The sequence below is a fragment of the Dreissena polymorpha genome, chromosome 2 (assembly GCF_020536995.1).
Source record: "Dreissena polymorpha isolate Duluth1 chromosome 2, UMN_Dpol_1.0, whole genome shotgun sequence".
Lineage (NCBI taxonomy): Eukaryota > Metazoa > Mollusca > Bivalvia > Myida > Dreissenidae > Dreissena > Dreissena polymorpha.
Window position 1 is genome coordinate 80519107 of NC_068356.1, and position 18770 is coordinate 80537876.

Sequence of the window (18770 nt, forward strand, 5' to 3'; positions counted from 1 at the left end):
TGTTTTTGCTCGTGTTACTATCAAATTTTCTTTATACGACATCAAACGATTGTTTAATCATATTTAAGTTGCTGCATGCACAAAAACATAGGCATTTGCCGATGTAACAGATTATTTTGAATTATTATAAAGTATTGTACAAGTTCCAAGGAAGTGGCACTTAGAAAAGGATGTTGAGCCAATGCACATTTTAAGTTATTATAAAGTGACAAATTTTATTTAACTTCTTCTGCGTATTCTTTTTTAAGAACTTATATTATGTTTTGTGAGTTGATCACTTAATCTATAATTTGAGTCGTGCACGATTTTACAAACATTTAATCAGAACAAGTAGTTTTCTAATAACGCCTTGATGGAGTTAAACGTGTTTTTGTACGATTAAAAAATAACACGTTTAACAACTAAAGGCGTTTCAGTGAACGGACGTTTGCATCTGTTCGTGATCAATTCGTGATCCGCTTCCGTGCATATAACTATAATAAGCCCTTTGTTAAAAGCTTCTATCGCACAGAGGATGAGCAGTACATGTATGCACAACACAGTTGTCATTAAATGCAGTCAATACAACTAGTTTGATTGAATAAATTTTCGAACTGTTTATTTTCAACATTTCTAGGCTATATTCGCTAAGCGATGCAAATTTGGTATAGCTGATTTATTCTAGAAACTGAGGCATATTAGAAATATAATGCTTACCCGTATTAATAATATTTCTTCCGTTTATCAATTTACTTCGGTTAATTATTTAATGCATGAAACAATCAGCGAAATACGCTGCAAAAAAATCGATAAACAAGAAATAGTTGATCACTTTCGGAATGTTAAGTCTTTGGCTTTAAATGCAGATGCTCTTATACATTTACGCCGTAAAAGTTGTGTGTGATGTCCGCTACTTGTAATTTCGGTCCTTCAAACATCGTGGCGTAAAAAAGTACTTATGGAAACCTTATATAAGCCGATTTTTATGCAAACAAATTATTTGAACTTGTTTATGGGAATTATTTTTATTTCGGTTCATTCAATTGTATTTCATTTTGTTCTAAAACATAATATTTGTATTATTTTCTCTTATTTTCTCTGTTACTTAGCATCATACATATGTTGGAACGCTTGATTCATTTTCCTGTTCGTATCATTGGCGTCGCCCTAGAGGGCGGCGACTAGTATGTAATGCATATTTTTTCGCTTATGGGAGGAGAAGTTATTTTACGGATCAATGTATATATTTTTGTTTTAAGAATATCTTGCATAGTGGTGATTTTTTGTGTAAGTTAGTGTAAATAAGTACTGCATTTGTGCCTATTACATTTTAGTAATGCAGTGATATTATTGTGATACAACTGTTAAATTATATATTGTGCACCCTGTAGGATTATCGGTGTTTTTAAAAATCGTCCGGTCCTAAGCGGAACCTCGGAAGTAGCATGATTCATTTATTAATGCATCTCATCGAGAGGTGGAGCCCGTGATTAACGGCTGTGGGTAACCGCTTATAGCAATTGTATATACGTAAAGTGTAATATCGATCAGCATTGCTCTGAGAAATGTATATCCAATGCATTTGCATGATTGTATTGACCGATATTTATCTAGGTTTACCGAACACAGTTACAAACAACTGATCAATTATCTTATCGACATGCCATAAATTGAAATACAAAACCACTTAATTGAACGCCTGTCTATATGTTTTATGAACGTTATTACTTGTTAATGTTTCTAATCTATTTTAGTACGCCAACTCATAGATTCTAAATATAGAACCAAATAACGTTAAAAACTGTTTTTATAAATAACTGTTCACTTCGAAAACGAAAACCGGTTATATTGATAAAAATTATTATTTATCAAGACTTGTATTACAATTTTGATATCACTTAATACTAACGTAGATTGCATGTGTTCTTCACTTCCCTTTATTGTTGTAAATTAAGACTGTATTTACAAATGCTATAATGCACTTGAACTATCAAGTATATACGTATATAACGTGTATACAATTATGTTGCACGATATCAAATGATATGCTTTTTATATGCATGAAGGGACAATAATCTAAGGTTAACATAGCTTTTTTGAAAATTGCATGTATTTTTTTGCTTAAAATATCAAATGATAATGATTACAAATCTATCAATAGGTTATGAAAACATTCTAATAAAAATGTAAATATTGTAATTTACTTTGCATACGCTCTAAACGTACATATCGGCATGTAAAAGTCACTTTCGAACTTTAAAAGAACTAAGATTAACAACGAGGACATACGGTTTCACGTGTTCACAATTGGTTATTGAAGCCGCATAGTGGCCAATACTGTGCATACGTATATATGCAGCAAAATTCAAAGTTTTAGTTGTATACTGATTACAAATTTCAGTTTCGGTGATTGTTCAAGGGGCCTTTTCACGTTTTAGCAAATTTACAAAATTAAAAAAATATGTTTCAGATTCGCAAATTGTTGTTGCAGTTATGATATTTGCGAGTAATACTGAACATTTACCATGCTATAAAATATCTATTATATGCATCTTTTGACGATTTCACAACCTGAAAATTATAAAGCGTTGTAACGCGAAACGATTGAATAATTTGTGGAGTTCTGTTGTTGTCGTTATAGTTTGTGACACTACGAAGATTGCTTATATAAAGTAAAAAATAGACCATTCATTGTATGAGCATGGATGACCGAGTGGTCTAAGTATTAGACTTTTACTCCAGGGGTAAGTGATTCGATCCCAGATAAGGTTACTTTTTTCTTTCTTTAATTCTTTTCTTTTATTTACTGGAATTCTTTCGATCAAATGTTTACATTTATCCATATAAAGCATTTACTGACAAACATCAATACATGCCAAAATCATTTAAAATGTCCTTTTAACTTGGAAAAAAAACTTAATCTTAAGGACGTTTATGTTTTTTCACATGCCGCACGACGTAGAAAAGAAATGTACAAAAATTATTTAATCCGATTAATCTCGCGGAAATGTGTGCCTTTACTGTAAAACAATATCTGGAGATTTTTATATTGCATTTAAAATTGTGTTATCAAGAAATAAGCTTTTTATATGCATAAATTAAACAAGAGACAAATAAAATGATGCAAAGATCTGCACAGCGTTATGTGAAGATTGCATGTAATGTTTTTTTTATAACAACAACAAAATTATCATGATTAAATATATATCATATGGTAATAAAAACATTCTTACAAAAATGTAAATAATGTAATTTACCTTGCACACGCTGTGCACATACACATCACAATGTAAACGCCACTTACGGACTTAAAGCATTAACCACCAGGGTATAAGGTTTCACGTTTGAATACTTGGTACATGTAATTGGAACCGCATAGTGGCCTATATTGTGCATACTCATACATGCAGCATAATTCAAACTTTTAGTTGTATACTGATTACAGTTACAGTCTCGATGATGATTAAATTGGGAAAATCCAACCGAATGTTAAGTAAATTCATTTCCTTAACAGTCCGCACGTCGTAGAAAGAAATGTACAAAATTAATTTAAACCGATTATTCTTGGGGAAATTTGTTTATGTACTGTCAAACAATTTTTGGGCATTTGAATATTGCATCTAAAATATTTTTTTTGAAGGATTTCATTTATAATCTTAGCTTTTTCATAAGTAAATGGGCTCAAAACTTGTTGTTTCTAATAATTATGTATTGCTTTTATTCACTCATGTACGAGTCAGTGCTTCTTAATGAGCTGACTATTGTTTACTCATGATACGCTGTGGTCACAAAGCAGCCAGTTGACCAGTGCAATCATATTTTATTTTAATTGTTTTCTTTTCGTCCCAACTTTGAATTGAGTTTACCTGTACTGCACATATACATTTTAGTCGTATTGGTCGTATGGGTGTCTGTTCTAAGTTGAATGGGAAGTTTTCAAACAACGATTATGCCCGCCGTTACGCAAAAATTATCATCTAGGATTTATCGATGATATTGCTGAATCGTTAGGCACAAAAGGTCAGGGATCGTGTTAAAACATTTAACAACATTTTCTTATACTGTGCGCGGTAAAGTACTGAACTCAACTCGTGTGGCACCACTCACACTGTATATGTCGTTATATGTAAATGATAGATAGAGTAATTTACACAAGCACATGCCAGAACTCACAGAAACACCCTGTAAAACACTTGCTGTATTACTTCAAATGACTTGTGGAATGAATGTCATATTACTTATTACTGTCTGACTGATTGACCTGTATTTGCATGGACTCAAGGCGACATCTGTATTTTATGTATGGTTAATTTCGTTCTCAACAAGAAACATCATCTTGGTAACGAGTATTGTTTTGATATATAAAATAATATAATCAATACTCTAGGCTGTATATTTAGATCGTGTGATATTACATTTCATGTAATGTGTTTTAAGTATATCTCCAAATAACATTTAATGTCATAAAATACTCCATAATTGCTAATATTTGACTTCTTTCGCATAAAATCAAAAAAAATAATATTTATTTATGTTTTTTTCCACTGTCTGCTTTGGTCACATGCGGGACAGAAAATTACAGGGCAAACACCTAATCTGACAATTCAAAATAATTACGAGACAACCGCTGAAAATTCGTACATTATTTCAACGTAACTGGATAATTCCTTGCTCCTGATGTGAAAGCGATGGGTTGAAATATCAAACCGAATCTGATATTCACATTTAATTTATTGAATCTATATCCATATATGATTATCATTTCAGGCAATATTCGATTATCGGTAAACGTTGATGATTCTATATAACTACCGCATTGTCGTCTAGAACACTAAATTGAGACATATGCAAATCATGACTAATGATTGAAAGATTGAATCTGCCATTGATTGTTGAAGAATTATTTCATGACCCGTGAATTATTTTTATACCTATGATTACAGGTTGACACAGTTATCATTGTTCGTAAATAAGGAAGCATGAATCATAATTCTTAACAGTGACCATACTTCTGTTTCGCTTTTGATGGAATTTCCACTATTTCATTTTGAGATTCATCAGTAGTGCTACATAGCCATTTTCAGAAAATATTTAATTACACTTAATTTAGAAAATGTATAACCAGTGAGTACCAATGGTAAAATGCTTGTGGCGATACTCAAAGCATGTCAAACCAAAACTTATCTTGATAAAAGAAGCCGTTTTAATCGCAAATCGACTCAAGGTCGAGTACAAACATGCTTTTATATAAAATTGCATATTCATACAAGTGCTGGTTACTTACTTACGGCTGATATTGGACTCGAATTCACGACAACCGAGATACTAGTCCGAAATTCTTCCAACTGACCTGCTGATTAAGTCCATAATTGCTGACGTGCGTAACATAAATCTGCGTAATCATATAGGTGGTGTAATTATAACGACACCACTCCGGTTAGATTTGCTGTTATCATTGATCTATTTTTAGATATAGATCAATGGTTGTTATTCTATGAACCAATAGTAAAAGGTATTTTCACACGTTAAAAATAGTTCGTCGCAATAAAATCATGCTGTGCGATGTATTATGTCGTGGTCTACCAGAGCGACTCTGGTCCCTGGCCGTCTTTACCTTATATGGTAATCATAACCATATATGTCACAACACAAACATCTATAAATAAACGTTATGAATGAGTGTAATATGACCATATATGAAGAAAGCGTAATCAAATAACGTGCGAGGGGTACCGAATGGAGAAACAATAAAAAACATCGTTTGAATAATCTCCCCTTCTGATTGCCCACGAGCTTTCAAACAGTTGAGATCCGGTATTGTATACGTTTGTGACATTGTTTTGAGATCAAGAAGTCATTTCGGCGCTTATATATTTCAGTTTTGTTTTTGAACTTGCAATAGCTATCTTTTAATAGTGATTTGGTGTATTTCGACGTTGTAAAGTGTATAATTCAAAGTGGCATTCATTTTCGCGACCTAGTCCTAGTTTAGGTCATAATACACCAAATAGTTTCCCTATATAATTCAATGTAAAAGCGACAACTTTGAGCGAAAATAAATTCAACATTTTGCACATAGAGACCCCCATAACCATACCTTTTCTTAAAGGCCATTCTAAGCGGAATCGATTTATGCAATAAAAAAGATATGTCATGTACAATGCAAGAAAGAACTTGACACAAATCAAAATCGACTGTTTTTGCAACTTTTTTTTTCGGCCGTTTCTTAGCGGAATGTAACCTTTTCTAGTGCAATGGTTTACTATAGTCTTCAAGTGCATCATATTTCAGGGATTCAGTAGTGAACACCTATTCATGCCCTACCATTATCTCCGCAAGATAACACCTGAATAATGGTAAAAAGTGTAAAACATGCCTTCCTGTCAACTATGATATTTTTTTAGAGAGTACAGCCCTACATGAAGCGATCATTTAGTGTATTGTAACCTAGTAACTCGGTGTGTGTTTTATTACCCATTTTGTGAGGATTAGGGACCATACGGCCCATGGACCATACGGTCCATGGACCATACGGCCCAGATTATCGGACTATACGGCCCAGATTTGCGGACCATACGGCCCAAATTTGCAAAGCATACGGACCATGTCTTAATTAATATTTCTTTCGTGTTTCTTCAATATTGTATGAATAAATTTAAGAAAATTATTAAAATTGTAGTATTTCATGTTCATTCAAGCATGTTTTATATTATTTCATCGTGTAAGGATTATCGGACTATACGGCCCAGATTTGCGGACTATACGGCCCAGATTTGCGGACCATACGGCCCAGATTTGCAAAGCATACGGACAATATCTTAATTTATATTTCTTTAGTGTTCCTTTAAAAATTGTATGAATAAATTTAAGAACATATTAAATTTATAGTATTTCATTTTCATTCAAGCATATTTTATATTATTTCATCGTGTAAGGACACAACTATGGATACCCTAGTAAATTTCTTTATTGTTTGTTAATATAATATCGACATCCAAAATACACAACAAATACTAATATATAGACAACAAATAAAAAAACAATTTCAGGCACATATATATAACACTTCTAAACAAATACATATATATGTACAACAAAAAACAACATTTATAGCAATTTTGTGAAATGTGAGCAAACGAATGTACAAGAACAAATTTGTATTACATACATACAATCAAACAAATATATTTTAGATACAATCAAACAAACAGATATATACATTTTTACTCAATCGTTCACACTAGCAAACAAACAAACACACGTACACATTTGCACAGGTCCATACAATCTACAGCACTCATTCAGAAGCTCACTCGTACTAATTTCTTTTTTCCCGTACCGGTCCCATGCCGCGCGTTCACTGGATACTAGCTTCCGCAAACCTTTCTTGGAACCACCATCCACCACAGTGTACGTAGGTGTACCATCTAGTACGACATCGTGGACGGTTTCATCTTTGAGGTCACTGAAAGAAATCATTGTTGATTACTTTACATTAATTAATATAAGTAATACCCAATTAATTTAATCAAATAAAAATTAAGTATGCGATATATACTATAATTTGAAAAATTCATTTATAATGTGCGAGTTTGTATAAGCTTTGTAGCTGAATAAATGTTATTATTGTTATAAAAGGAAGTAAAACATATAGGAGTGTTATTATTACTTGTATAGAACAACAAATATTTGTTTGATGTATTATATTATATTATTATAGGAATGTAATTATTATTATTTAACAATTGCTAAAATATTATATAAAATATAGGAATATTGTTGAGTTATTAACGTTATTTGTTTTTAATCGGCAAACTTACGTCTCTTCTGCTTTTGACTCCATGGAACGCTCTGGGCGACTAACGTCAAACATTGACGTTGAGTATCTGCTTCAACTGCGTCCATAGTATCTCCACTTCCGGACTTTTCGTGCAACAACAGAGCAGCCTGAGTTGCTTCAATGTCTGTCGGTGCATCGGGCACCCGCAGTACGTGGACGACTTCATTTACATCCATGTCATCATCAGAGGTGTCTTAGTGACGACACCTCATACATACGAAACGCAGTTCATCCTGATTACGAACCGCTTCGCATATACCTCTTCCGATATCCCGGTGTTTCCACATCGGATATGATGCCAACATTGGCACTTGTCACAAGTGACCGCTCTTGAGTTGGAGTAAATTCTCCTTAAACAAAATAAACACGGAGGCGCAGGGATTTTTCATCGAATATGGTACGACCATGTCCATACTTGATATTTATATTGTCTTCAATAATAACGATTGTCACACTTTACCTTTAATTAGTAATTAAAGACGTGCTCACTCTATTAGCATTAGTGTAATTATCAACATCAATCAATATTTATGTTATAAATAGCGCACCAGATGTGCAAACATAAGCCGTTGTTGTATACAATTATAACGATTATCACACTTTAACTTTAATTGGTACTTACAGACGTGTTAATCCATTAGGGTCTATTATCAATTACTGTAATAGATAAGATCAATCAGAAGTTGTCATAAATAGGGCGTATCCAATATACAAACGTACGAGTCACTTATTCGAGTGTCATACCCCTATTGCAATTATAATATATTTCATCACGCGGCATGTATTAAATTTAATAATTATGTTATAATTTTTTATTACCGTTTTCACCACGCGGCATGTATTAAATTGAATAATTATGTAATAAATTTTTATTACCGTTTTCACCACGCGGCATGTATGAAATTTAATAATTGTGTTATAAATTGATGTGTACTGCTTACATAAATAGTTGATGACAACATTAAAATGAATTTAAAATCTGAGAGAAATAATAACTATTTCATTTCCCGTGTTATTTATTTTCAACAGCGCAACACATACTGGCATGTATTTATTTTTAACACATTCATAGTACAATGGTAGCACAGTATTGTAGTGTATTCGTGTTTTAGAATAATGTACATGACGTATAAAAGAAACATGTGGGCCGTATGGTCCGCAAATCTGGGCCGTATTGTCCGATAATCTGGGCCGTATAGTCCGATAATCTGGGCCGTATTGTCTGGGCCGTATGGTCCATGGTCCGTATCGTCCGTATACCTTTTGTGATCTATTAAAAACACGTGCTTCGCGCATTTGGACACTTACAGTGTGTTTTACACTAGTGCAATAATTGACGCTTTTGATGTGTTTATAGTGACTGTGCATTGATTGAACACTTACCAGTGGATTGCAATTTTGAGTGACACTTTAATACTAATTATTAAAAAACAGTTGCTTCGCGCATTTGAACACATACAGTGTGTTACACACTAGTGCAATAATTGACACTTGACATGTTCATAGTGATATTCGCTCTGAACACTGACCAGTGTATTGCAATTTGACACTTATTGATTATTGAAAACTAGTGCTTTTTAACTTGTGTGACCTTTATTTTTATTAAAGCGTGATTGATCTGTTTTGTTTATATTCTTTTTGTGTAGTTAGACACACATAAGACAGGTTTAGTCGTCCTTATTAGTCTTGTTGCAATAGTATTGTTAAGGTAGTATTTGGATTGTTAAGACTTGTCTTTTTATAATAAATTAGTAGATTTATTACGCAGGCTCTTTTGAACAGGATGCAGCGTTTTGTCAGGAAGCATTTTCCTTTTATTTTTTCAGGTGCCCAAGACAGGAGAAAAGTGAACCCTATTGCTGGGGACTCCAATGCTCATCGGATTAAGGATATTCTTCCTGACGATATAGCTGTCAAATGCCTGCCAATCTCTGGTTAGAATATGTAATGAAAATGGTATAGAACAGTTATTACAGTTTCAGGTTTGTTTCTATTAATGGTATGACATGTACACATTTTTCTAAACCTTAAAACAAAGACCTATAGATAACACAGATTGGAATCTCTCGTCTCCGCTATAGCGATATGCGATAATATCTATCGGCGGACGCGGGTCACGTGACATTGATTTTGGAGATGCCGGTGTACCTGTAGATTATTCCATGTTCCAGCTGCTGTCGGCCATTTTCTTATAAAGCAAACAATTATTCTTCGTAATTAGTCGTTAATATTTGATGTCGTAGGGTATTCTGAGCATGATCTGGTTAGTTTATATTATTTTGATATTGTTATTAACAATATTAATGTGTTAATTAGTGTTTTTAGCGCTCGGTTGTCAGTTTGCAGAGCAATGAATGCCTGAAAGCGCAACGTTACGAACTTTACGTAGTGAGCAAAGTCGGTCTCCGAAAAAAGACATATTGAATATTTTTTTGTGTGATTAGAAATAAGTATTTATTTTCTGTCTTGATAATTCTTTAGGTTTTGGTAGTTATTATTCTAATTAATTATTAATTTATCGGAATTTGAAAGAGAACACTGGATTCGTTCATTTTCGATAATTTTTGAAAATTGAAAGGCCCGAAGCATTTTTCTATAAACTTCTTCATTAAGCATCACATATTGATAACGTAAGATTTTTATGCTAGGTGAGATGTTAATCTATGTATGATTTATAAAAAGTAGACGAAAATGAGGTATTTTAAAGGATTTTGCCTTTGTACAATGTGTACTATTTATACTGTTATTTCATTCAATCAAGTGGTTTGTATTTTGTTGAAACACTTTTCTATTTTATTTCTCATCCCATATATTTGAAGTAAGATTTGTATGCTAGGCAAGATGTTAATCTAAGTATAGATTTAAACAAACTACAAGAAAATATTCAATTGAAAGGATTTGGCCTTATACAATGTTGGTACAATTTTAAGCTCTTTTCTTCTATTGTACAATATTGCTGTCAAACGTGTTTTTGTTCTTTTTGATAAACTTTTTCATTTTTCATCCCAAATCGATTAAGTCAGATTGTTATGCTTGGTGATATGTAATTCTAGGTATGATTAATAAAAAGTAGACGAAAATAAGTCATTTTAAAGGATTTTGCCTTTGTACATTTTGTACAATTTTATACTGTTATTTCATTCAATAATTTTTCACACCTGTCGCCAAAGTGGTTTGTTTCTTTGTGAAAACTTTTCCATTTCTCATCCCATATCGTTGAAGTAAGATTTTTATGCTAGGCAATATGTTAATCTAAGTATAGATTTAAACAAACTAGAAGAAAATATTAAATTTAAAGGATTTGGCCTTATACAATGTTGGTACAATTTTAAGCTCTTTTCTTCTGTTGTACAAGATAGCTGTCAAACGTGTTTTTGTTCTTTTTGATAAACTTTTTCATTTTTCATCCCAAATCGATTAAGTCAGATTTGTATGCTTGGTGATATGTTAATCTTGGTATGAATTAATTAAACTGGAGGATAATGTTCATTTTAAAGGATTTTGGCCTTGTACAAAGATGGTACAATTTTAAGCTCTTTTACCCTATTATGCACACATGTTGTCAAACGTGCTTTGGTTCATTTTGAAAAACTTTGTCATTATTCACCTCAAATTGAAGAAATAAGATTTTTATTCTGGGTAATATGTTTATCTTGGTATGAATAAAAGAACTAGATGAAAGTACAATGTATGGGTTTAAATTCTCATTTAATATCTTATTTTATTAGTATTACCAGTTTTCCTGTCAATGTTACACATGCAAGTTAATATACAAACATATTTTAACAGATAGCTGTGAGCTTACTATTAAAACACAAACAAAAGCTGTGAGATGACTATAAAAACCACAAATTGTCATTGTTAAAAGCGTAAGCAATAGCAGAGCACACGTTATTAGTTTCAATATTCCCATACTGATAGTCCTGATGTTAAACTTCTGGTACAGACCTATAGTCCCAGTTTATTTCAAATTACCGGTATTCAGTGACTTTAAAGCATCTCTCAGGCTGGCGGGTGTTTTCTTTTCATTTTTTGCACTTTTCTCAGTTTTCTTATTTATTAGTTTTGTAATTGCAAAACCTCTTACAGTAAGAAATATATATAGTCTTGTATTCTCGTGAACAAATTGGACACACATATATATCTTTCTTATCAACACTAACACTATGTTTATCAGTACAAACAGAGTCATTGTCAGTATAGTCCCCTTCAAAAAGCTCATCAAGGTCTAAATCACTATCACTCCAAGCGAAAAAATCAGGGTCTCTGTTAAGCGACATGATTGCACAAATGATACAGAATTTAAAAATGTAAAATCCAAAATATGTACTAGTATGTCCAACTTATAAGATACACAATCGAGAATAGCCTTTTTTAAACAGTTTTATACAGCATTTCATTGTGTTTATAACGTACTATTATAAACAAGTATATTAAAATCTAACACATTCACAACAAAGACTTACCTTAATTGGACATCACAATGACATATAAAGAATGAATTCGCCGGCCGCGGCCACTGATCACACAATTAAAATCAATCAACAACGCAAACTGATAATTGAAGTAAGAATCCATTCTTTTAATTAATTCTCAAGAGTATAGAAAAAACACACAAAGCATCTTCAGTTCGCTAATTGATCCGACGATTAACACGCGCGTGAAATGTTTTTGTTTTTTTCTTTTCACGAAATCCTAGCCCACGATACTGAAAGCTTAATTTAATTACCAAAAGAAAAAACTGGATTACAAACAAAACTTTAATAACCTATAACTCATGAATAAGATCTTAATAAAAAGAGAATTAAACAATTGAAAAAAATCTACACAATCAATATTGAAATAAGTCGAACTAAAACCGTTTTTGGATCGAACGATCATAGCATTTATTATACTGTAATGTGTTCTTATCAGTTTCTCGACCACGTGACCCCGCCGAGAGATAGCCCGATAAGGCGCGAAGTTTCCAATCTGTGTTATCTATAGGTCTTTGCTTAAAACGAAATGATTAATGAAATAAACAAAAGCTTACCGTTTAAACGGTATCCATATGTCAGTTATAAAAGCGTCATTGACATCGCATTTCCAAACTGAAATTAATGATTATTTCCAGAAGTTATATTCAGATCATAACCCATTTGCGCAATGACGTCATATTAAAACTAACTGTTCTTGCCGTTGTTGAGTCTTTGGGTACACATTTTCTACTTACATGCCGTAGTATTTTATAACAAAGACAAATAAATATTGATCCCACATTTCTTCAATAAGACTACACCTGTGTAAATTTTTTATTGTTTTCTACCTTACAAGATGTACATAAAAACGAGTATCTGTTTATTAAATTAAAAATGAATGCGGATGAATAAATGTCGCGAAAATTTCCTCATGCACGTTGTGCTGACGCGCGTCGAATGTTCAAGACAATTCGGGGAATGATCATGCAACAAATAGCAGGAAAAATTCTCCGAGCACTTTGTGCCGACGTGTGTCAAATATTCAAGACGTCTAGGTCGTACATGGTGTTTTGTTATGTTTACACTGTTGTGAATAAGGGCCATCTGGCACACATGATACAAATGTATACGAGTCTTTTTTTAACAGCTTTTAATAAGTTTTGCAACATTGTAACGTAATGAACTAAACTGGATTATGTTGATATCAACAGTCGTTTAAATGTTTACTGTTTTTGTAAACATTTTTGAGAAAACACGAAACGCCACCATTTTAACGTGATACTCGTAGTTTCTATAAATGATGTAATTATTTCATTTCTTTATACTTAAACAGTTCAAATGTCAAGTCCTAAGCTTCGTATGATTACAGTATTTGTCATCAATATAAAGTTAAACTTATTATGCTGATGTGCAATGATTGCGTTTTCTGACAAATTTGCATGGTTATATATTTTATTGAAGCGTGTGGAATATTTTACAGATTGTAGGGAATTGTATTTGCAAACTTTTCATTTTAATCTTGAGGCAAAGCATGCATTTTCCTTGTGTATTCATTCTTTTATTTTGTGATTTATTTACACAGACATTCGCTAACTCTGTTTTCAAAGGTGCCAAATTTTCTTGTGATCGTTTTCGCCATGCATTGTTGAGAGACTTGCGGAAGATGGATGTTCAACAGCTGTATCTTCATCTAGGCTCAAATGACATTCTTACGAATGAAGCGGTGTTTTACCGGTACATGTACAATTAGAAAAAAAAGCTTTGATATTTAAATTTAATGTAGTTGTTTCCCATAACTATATAAATTTGCAAAACTAACATTTTTACATGGTTTATTCCTCAATGAGTCATGGAAACTTGCAATCATTTTAGAATTGTTATCCAGTTTCTAATTTATAAATAAAGCATTTCATGCATTATCCATGTTAATTTGACATTTTATGCTCCCCCCAAAAAATTTCGGAGGGGACATATAGTCGCCGCTTCGTCAGTCCGTCTGTCCGTCCGTGAATAATTTTTGTCCGGGCTATTTCTCAGCAACTAATGACCGGAATTCAATGAAACTTTTTTGGGAAGCTTCACTACCAAGAGGAGATGTGCATGTTATCAGCGGGTTTAGGTCAGATGATTTTTCACAGAGTTATGGCGCTTTGAAATTTTCTATTAACTGTACATATAGTGCAATTCTTGTCAGGGCTATTTCTCAGCAATTAATGACCGGAATTCAATGAAACTTTATGGGAAGATTCACTACCAAGAGGAGATGTGCATATTATCAGCGGGTTCTGTTCGGATGATTTTTCACAGAGTTATGGCCCTTTGAAATTTTCCATTAACTGTACATATAGTGCAATTCTTGTCCGGGCTATTTCTCAGCAACTAATGACTGGAATTCAATGAAACTTTATGGGAAGCTTCACTACCAAGAGGAGATGTGCATATCATCAGCGGGTTCTGGTCGGATGTTTTTTCACAGAGTTATGGCCCTTTGAAATTTTCCATTGTACATATAGAGCAATTCTTGTCCGAGCAATTTCTCAGCAACTTATTACGGGAATTCAAAGAAACTTTATGGGAAGCTTCACTACCAACAGGAGATGTGCATATTATAAGCCGGTTCTCGTTGGATGATTTTCCACAGAGTTATGGCCATTTGAAATTTTCCATTGTACATATAGTGCAATTCTTGTCCGAGCTTTTTCTCAGGAACTTATGACATGAATTCAATTAAACTTTATGGAAAGCTTCACTACCAAGAGATGTGCATATTATCAGCCGGTTTTGGTCGGATGATTTTTCACAGAGTTATGGCCCTTTGAAAATTTCCATTAACTGTACAAATAGTGCAATTCTTGTCCGGGCTATTTCTCAGCCACTAATGACCGGAATTCAATTAAACTTTATGGGAAGCTTCACTACCAAGAGGAGATGTGCATATTATCAGCGGGTTCTGGTCGGATGATTTTTCACAGATTTGTGGCCCTTTGAAATTTTCCATTAACTGTACATATAGTGCAATTCTTGTCCGGGCTATTTCTCAGCAACTAATGACCGGAATTCAATGAAACTTTATGGGAAGCTTCACTACCAAGAGGAGATGTGCATATTATCAGCCAGTTCTAGTCGGATGATTTTTTACAGAGTTATGGCCCTTTGAAATTTACCATTAACTGTAAATATAGTACAATTCTTGTCCGGGCTATTTCTCAGCAAATAATGACCGGAATTTAATGAAACTTTATGGGAAGCGCCACTACCAAGAGGAGATGTGCATATTATCAGCCGGTTCTGGTCGGATCATTTTTCACAGAGTTATGGCCCTTTGAAATTTTCCATTGTACATATAGTGCAATTCTTGTCCGAGCTATTTCTCAGCAACTTATTATTACGGGAATTCAATGAAAGTTTATGGGAAGCTTCACTACAAACAGGAGATGTGCATATTATCAGCCGGTTATGGTCGGATGATTTTTCACAGAGTTATGGTCCTTTGAAATTTTCCATTGTACATATAGTGCAATTCATGTCCGAGCTATTTCTCAGCAATTTATCCTGGGAATTCAATGAAACTTTATGGGAAGCTTCACTACCAACAGGAGATGTGCATATTATCAGCCGGTTATGGTCGGATGATTTTTCACAGAGTTATGGCCCTTTGAAATTTATTATAAACTGTACATATAGTGCAATTCTTGTCCGGGCTATTTCTCCCCAACTACTGACTGGAATACAATGAAGCTTTATGGGAAGCTTAACTACCTTGAGAAGATGCACATGTTAGTAGTGGGTTCTGGTTAGATGATTTATTTACAGAGTTATGGCCCTTTGAAATTTTTATAAGTTGCTAAACCATCCATCGTATTATTTTGTCCAAAGTTATGCCCCTCAAGACGTTTCCTTTTATCTGAATATATAGTGCAATATTGTGACAAAAAAAACCTTTGTGGAGCATCACCCGTCTCAAAAGGTTTCTTGTTTCATTATTTTCTGTCTACAATTAATTTTAGATGAAATAGCAAATGTTTTATTTATGCTCATAATATTAACAATATAATTATACATATTTGTTTATGTAACTATTTTGATAGGTAAGTCAGTCTGCAAAGAAAAAGAACACATTTATATATATTTTACTCACCATTTTTTATGCCCCCTTTCGAAGAAAAGTGGGTATATATTTTTTGCACTGTCTGTTTGTCTGTCACACTTTTCTTGTCCGCTCTCTAATTCAAATAGTTTTCATCCGATCTTTACCAAACTTGGTCAGAAGTTGTATCTAGGCGATATCTAGGTCATGCTCGAATATGGGCCATGCCGGGTCAAAAACTAGACCATGGGGTCACTTAGTGCATTTCAAGGATTAAGAATGGTGTCTGCTCTCTAATTGAAGTAGTTTTCATCTGATCTTTACCAAACTTGGTCAGAAGTTGTATCAAGACAATATCTAGGTCATGTTCGAATATGGGTCATGCCGAGTCAAAAACTAGGTCTCGGGGTCACTTAGTGCATTTCAAGGATTAAGTATGGTGTCCGCTCTCTAGTTTGGGACTTATTTTGCATTTCTGGATTAACTTTTTTATGCCGCCGAAGGAGGGCATATAGGTGATCGCACTGTCCTTCCGTCTGTTTGTCTGATGTCTGTCTGTCCGTCCATCCGTCACACTTTGTGTTTAGGTTTCGAAAAATGCTCATAACTTCTTTTGTCGCTTCAGATGTAACATTCATATTTGATATGCATGTGTATATGGACAAGGCCTTTCCATACGCACACAAATTTTTACCCCATGACCTTGACCTTAGGGTCCGCGCTTAGGGTTTAAAAAATGCATTTAGATTTCGAAAAATGCTCATAATTTCTATCAAAGCATTAATTGGGGGCATACGTCATCCTATGGAGACAGCTCTTGTGTAACAATTTAATTGAAAATAATATACATGTTTTTCTTATCTAAGTTAATCTCAAAGTTCTTGTTTTTAGGTATTTATTGGTTAAAATGATGAAAAATAAATGTTGAATATATTTCATGTTTCACAAAGTTTTATATTTAAAGGAGGCGCACAATCGGTGTCCAGAATGCAGGGTTGTTTGCTCCAACGATGACGCTTTGCTGAGCCACTTCTGCAGTCGCCATATCAAGCAACCAGAGACTGGAAAAGAGAGTAAAATTAAGCTGATAGGCTCACAAATGGTATGACTTTAAATCACTAACTTGTGTATGCTTGACAAGCATTTTATGTACAAATAAAGTAACAAAAAAGGAGGTCAACACATGCACTTTCCCATATAATGCTTTCTGTATCTTTTAGCAACTAATGACACGATTTTGTGTTGACATACTCAATATGATAGTTATAGCCCTATATAACTGGTATGTTCATTTTAGTTAATCTTTCTATTTTAATTAAACCTGTTTGTTTAGCTAGATTGCTTGAAAAACACAACCAGGATTATTTTTATGCCCCCGGATCGAAAGATCGGGGGTATATTGTTTTTGGCCTGTCTGTCATTGTATGTGTCCGTGTGTTTGTGTGTGTGTGTGTGTGTCCCAAAACTTAAACCAAAACTTTAACCTTCTTCATAACTTTTGCAATATTGAACGTAGCAACTTGATGTTTGGCATGCATGTGTATCTCATGGAGCTGCACATTTTGAGTGGTGAAAGATCAAGGTAATCCTTCAAGGTCAAATGTAAAAAAAAAAATCAAAGTGGCGCATAAGTGGGCATTGTGTTTCTGACAACCACATCTCTTGTTAGCATTGTCTTACCCCTGTTACATGCAATGTACATGTGGCTTATTAAATTGGAAACCCTGGTTTGCATGAGAATATTTTGCAAAACATAGTTGAAAAAAAACATACATGTATACAAACTTAGTCATTACTGTTAGTATAATGAGCACCTCTATTTCTGAATATTTTGATTGGATGGTTATGGGCCTTTATGCGTGTGTCACATTTATGTATGTGAAAGTGTGTAATTAGACAAAAGAATTTATATTTGTTTTATTTTTTGGGTAACAATCACTTATTTTAGAGTTATTTATAAGCAGAGCTCCAGATAAAAATTTGGTCAAATTCTTATTTACTCCCTATTTTAAAAATTAACTCTTATTTTACCCCCCTATTTATAAAATTAATTCTTTACAATATATTTCCAAATAATTTTGAGTGCTTTAGATTCGCAGTCATTTACGCAAGAGCTTATACGTTCATCGATCATTGACGAACCCATCCTTTGGGTATTTGAATCTAATTGAAAAAAATGCATGCAGCGAGGACTTTTGACACTGAAATGGCTTTTTTGCCTTCCACGCTTCAATACACCGCTTCAGTCGGCCATTTAGATTTTTTCTGTAAAACGGTCACTCACACTTCGGCTTTATATAGGTCATAATGGCCTTTTGGTCGCCATTAAAGTCATATCAAAAACTAAATTTAACATTTAATTTTAATGGCATTTTGAATAGGTATACAGTATATTACTTGTGTATAA

The 18770-nt window shown here is 33.4% G+C and overlaps 1 protein-coding gene and 1 long non-coding RNA gene across 5 annotated transcripts in view; one reads left to right on the plus strand and one right to left on the minus strand.

Moving 5' to 3' along the window:
* LOC127867759 (uncharacterized) overlaps positions 1–5421 on the minus strand; it is a 16320-nt gene extending 10899 nt beyond the window's left edge. For 2 of the 4 annotated variants that reach the window (XM_052409138.1, XM_052409137.1), the window contains exon 1: positions 5268–5421. The gene's annotated coding sequence lies outside the window, so the exon portion shown is untranslated. Of the gene's footprint in view, positions 1–5263 lie in introns of all 4 variants that reach the window. The other 2 variants (XM_052409136.1, XM_052409135.1) reach the window with 1 other exon arrangement.
* A 4002-nt stretch (positions 5422–9423) lies between these two features.
* LOC127870326 (uncharacterized) lies at positions 9424–17815 on the plus strand. The gene is made up of 3 exons (XR_008044761.1): positions 9424–9753; positions 13884–14010; positions 17328–17815. It is a non-coding gene; the product is annotated as an uncharacterized LOC127870326 (long non-coding RNA).
* Positions 17816–18770: the final 955 nt, after the last annotated feature.